Here is a 4,806-nt window from a genome sequence, read left to right as displayed (position 1 = left end):
ACATTTCTTTTGCCACTTTTCATATGTAGTTGTCAGACTTTTTGACAAAACTCTTCTGACAGCAGATACATGAAAGAGCCGATTACCAAACGCATTTATCTGTTTTGTTCTCAGTGCAGATTCAGCTGGATTGTCGACGATTAGAGGAGAAAGGATGTGTGAGTTTATTTCACACTCACTGTTTCCCTCAAGTTTCCAAAATGTTGAAGAATGAACTGCTACAATTCGCTAAGAACTCAGAGGTGATATTAAGGTTTGCTGGTAACAATCACTCTGCACTACAGACTTTTTTTTTCTTTTTCAGGGAGACAAAACCTGACTTTTTCAAAGGGGAGGAGAGATCAAATGAAGCAGAGAGAAATCGACAAGAAAAGCTCCTGTAATTCTTTCTTTTATTGATCCAACTTCCATGAGGGGAAATTTGCAGTTGGTTGCCTCTGTCCTTAAGCAGAGAGGTCGCACTCTGGTTCAGGACCAGAAAACAGTTGAAGGAAGGGGACGGTTATGATGTTAGAATGATAAATAAGCCTGTCAGTAATTTAAAACACGATGCTGTCAACTCTTAATGTTACAGGTCTTTCCCGCACTAGAACTTACTTTGACGTCTGGTAAGAACCTGTGACTCTTAATTTGAGATCTATTGAAGGAAGACATGAGATTAAAGCCAGCGGAGCGTTGTGTTAGTTGTGTTAGTTGTGTTAGTTGGTTTAATTGTGTTAATTGTGCTGACAGCTGCTCATTGACATCACCTGTTTCCTCCATGCTTTAAAACCACTGGCTCATGAATCAGCTGTTTGACCAATAACATCCAAATCATATCCATGCAGGTGTGCAGCCATTTTGACCTGCCACTTCTTACTATTCAGGTAAAGTCACAAACATTTACCTCAACTAGACACCTCTGCACCTCTGGAGATAGATAAATATTGACCCGTCCTCTGCTGCTGCTGCTGCTGCTGCTCTCTCCACCACCTCACCTTTTTATGTGTTTGGTAACATGATCATTTGCCTTTCTGTTAATTCCTTAAGTATATTTATCTTAAGTATCTGAAGGAAATAACTTTATTCCTCCACAAATTACACAGGCACCGTGTCTGTAAAAGCACCAATTAATTCTGTGATTCCTTAAATCCCCTGTTCCTACAGAAACTGTCCCTCATGTTGCTGGTGAGCAACAGGTGGTTTCTGGTAAGAAGGTTCATCCAGTTTTGCCAGATAGAAACCAGTCATTTCTATTCCATATAAAACTGATTCCAGTGCAGCTAAAAACTAAACTTTTTTCCTCATGTACCCTCAGGGCTTCAGGGCAAGAATCCAGAGTTACCTGAATGCACCACCAGAGGTGAGTTCATGCCGCATCCTAATGACGGAACTGTATATTTATTGGTTTGTTGTGTCCCACAGCACAGAGGAAGTTCATCCATCGAAACATGAGGTAAGGTGCGAAAATAATTGTTGCTTCAGTCAGAAAACTGCCTCTCACAACTAATGCATCAAATATGCCAAACAAAACAAGTGGTTGGCATGATGATGTCCCAGTTTGGCTCTGTCTTTTATGGAAGAGAAAAATCCAGTTTATGCAATGAGAATACCTGAAAGGCAAAAGGTGCCCCTCATGTTCTGAATCCATCACTTTTATTACACATTTTTTATAAGATAGCAGGTCAATAAAACAAAAATGTCTCTTGAAATATAAACGGGGCATTTAGAGACTTTGTTTCCAAATGCAACTGTTACTGCAGTTTACCAGGTTTATCAAAACTAATCCAGTTAGAATGAAGAGTTAAAAAGCCTGATCTGATCTCTGTGGAGTTGTTTAGTTTCAGCTGCAAAGACACTGACTTTGTCCCTTGAAAGTCAGTTATCAGGCACTGTGATGTCTCCACGTCGATGCTCCTTTGATATCAAACACAGCAGCAGACAGAGGCATCATGTTATCCTCTCCTCCCCCTCAGCTGCTGTTGAAACACTGTAGTAAAGCCCCTAATAAAATCTTAAATTATCTTGTGGAAAAACCAGTCGGCTGTTTGAAGCCATTGTGGGAAATTGTAAAATTGGACTGTTAATAGAAAATGGCTGTAAGCGTCGCTCCCCCTGGACCCTACCTCCTCGGATTCAAAATTGAATCCGATCATTGATCTGAGCTTCTTCAGAAGTGTTGGCATGGCGATGAAAAGATCAGCTGATTGTGGAGAAGACAATAATCTATCCCCTTTGAGTCTGTAAATTTAATCTTCCATTTATTGTCAGTAATCCTCTTGGTCTCCTGATGATACAACAGCTCCTCTTTTTTTGAGTGCAGTAGACTAGTTCTGTTTTTTAAAATAAAGTTTTCAACACATTGCTAATTATGAACGTGTCTCTCTCTTAGATCTGTTCAGACTTTCACAAAGACAAGATGTACTGTGGACACTTGATCTCTGGGGGCAGTTGAGTTATTGCCACAGTGAGGAAGAGACGAAGAGAAAAATCGTCAGTAAAGACTAAATTAAATGTAAAATCTGAAGTCTTGGGTTATTATAATCTGTCATTTATGCAGCTAAAATTCAATCAGGAATCCCACTGCTTAATGTAATTATGGTGATTTGATTTTTCTCCTTTAAATGACTGAATGTCTCATCGCTTTGATGCATGAACTCCACCAGGATTTTGTTTCATCATGGCACTAATGATCAGACTGACTAGTCTAATGACTTTAGTTCATGCTTGTGTGTATACATGTAATGCACTTTTCTCTCGGTCAAAGTAAATCATGTTTTTTTTTCTTACACCTGCCTGGTGTTGTTGAAGTCAGTAAGAGGACTCCCTGCAGATAGACATTTCTGTGTGTGTTCAAACTCTGTTTCTTACATGGAAGGACATTTGTCTGATTTCAGAGGATTACATCATCAAGAGGAGGTGGAAGCAAAGCAAAGCAGAGGCGGTGGGGGGGGGGGGTCCCAGGATCTAAAGCCTATCATCCCACTGATCCATCACAAACCAGTACCACACCATGGGTCCACTCACTTGGCCTCACAAGAAATTCTGCACAAACAGCTTTTGGTAACTGTTTGTCGACAAACGCCATATTTATTCATCCGACCAGTGTCTCTGTGCAGCGTCTTCACCGGTTGCCTGACAGACTCCTCCACATCTGGCTGATGTTTGCCAAGAAATAGTTCCAGCTCGTAAAAACCACAGATATCAAAGTAATACATAAAATTTCTGTTTCTGTGTAGACCAACCAAACAAGATATACTGTAATCAGTAAGTTTTAGATGTGTTGTTTTGAACCTTTGGTGAGAGGCAAGCTAACTGTTTCCCCCCACTTCCAGTCTTTATGCTAAGCTAAGCTAATCCCCTCCTGAATCCTGCTCTGTCTCTTTGTTTAGATAAAAAATGCTGTTTTCCAGCTGAATGGGATTATGCAACACCCAACACACTGCCAGTATAGTGGCAGTGGTGTGATCTCCTGATGTTGTAAAGGCATTATTATATTATCTGCTGCAGAGGAGGTGGGCGTGCTGTGACCCCACCACCACCCCTCACAGTCATATTATATGTCAGTGGTATTTAAGGCTGATAGGCTGACAGGTTGTATCCAGTGGGTGATCTGTTCTAAAGCAGCAGAGGGAGGTGGTGAGGAAAAATGTGTGGAAAAGCAGTTATAGTGATATATTTAAAACTGCTGCACCTTTATTACCTGCATCAAATTAGCTATTTATTACTCCACTGAAACTTTATTTCCTTATCTTTTCTCTATTTCCTCTTACGCTTTATCATTCTTTAACGTATTTTATTTTCCTCTTTAGTGTTTTTATAAGTGTGTTTCTCATGCATTTGACAGGTGGAGTGATAACCTAAATCACATGCTTCATTGACCCATCCATCCACCCCAACCTCCGGTGTCCTAACCTTCGTAAACAGGGTCAACCTTGACTCTTAAAATTAACTCTGTGTCCAAGTTAGCCCCCCCCGTCCACCCTGACCAGCTCCTGATGAGGGTTTTCTGGCTGATAACACCACGCTGCTTTCACCTTTGCTCCTGGTAGACACATGTTATATTTCACACAACCGCTAAAAGTCCTTGTCATGTGCATGTAAATATTTGTTGTTTTTGGCATTTGAAAAAAACAACAGTCTTGTAAGAATAGACAAATGCCAGATACATTTTTTTGTTTGTAAAAAAAGTACCACATTTCAGTTTGAAATATAGAAAAAGACAAAGGTTTCCCAGAGTTGAAACATTGGAGCAAAGTGCCGCCTCCAAATGTACCTGTTTCCTCTGTTCAATGCCAACAAGGAAACCTATACATTATTGCTTCCCACGTGTCCTTCTCATGATTCCTCAGCTGAAAAAAAATGCTGTGTGCAGAATCTTCTACCCGCAAAAGTGGTTTCATCAATCAGCCATCACCCACGCCGCCTCTGTCACATTGCGTCAATGGTAATAAAGGCGATAACCATCTACAGTGGGGTGCATCCCCGGAGAAATGTCACCCAACAGAGCTGCTCTGCCATTCTCTCCCTCCAAGCGTCGTCGTCCTCACAGATCCTCTTCGCCAACCCCGCATCCCTGCAGGAGCAGCTGTATAATTCATAACCTCAGCTGGTACCTGTCAGGCTGTTTCAGAGGCAGCGGAGCGGAAGTTGCCCTAAAGGCTCGGCTGCAAAATCCACTCACCTGCCCTCAAAACCAACCTGCAGTTTATGGGTGAGGAAAAAGTGGGAAACTGACCCTGTTTTAGTGACCTACACTTACAGTAGTAGCCTGGGAGAAGACTTTACTATTTCTAATACATTTCAAATGACTCTATTTCAGGCGTG

At 41.3% G+C, this 4,806-nt stretch overlaps 1 long non-coding RNA gene across 1 annotated transcript; it reads left to right on the top strand.

Moving 5' to 3' along the window:
* Nucleotides 1–485: 485 nt before the first annotated feature.
* LOC139632647 (uncharacterized) lies at nucleotides 486–3,567 on the top strand. The gene is made up of 4 exons (XR_011693604.1): nucleotides 486–866; nucleotides 1,147–1,188; nucleotides 1,298–1,342; nucleotides 2,877–3,567. It is a non-coding gene; the product is annotated as an uncharacterized lncRNA (long non-coding RNA).
* Nucleotides 3,568–4,806: the final 1,239 nt, after the last annotated feature.

This window comes from Trachinotus anak, unplaced genomic scaffold, assembly GCF_046630095.1.
Source record: "Trachinotus anak isolate AG129_WGS33_773 ecotype Australia unplaced genomic scaffold, CSIRO_AGI_Tana_v1 ptg000015l, whole genome shotgun sequence".
NCBI classification, from domain to species: domain Eukaryota; kingdom Metazoa; phylum Chordata; class Actinopteri; order Carangiformes; family Carangidae; genus Trachinotus; species Trachinotus anak.
This window is presented reverse-complemented; position numbering and strand designations above follow the sequence as displayed.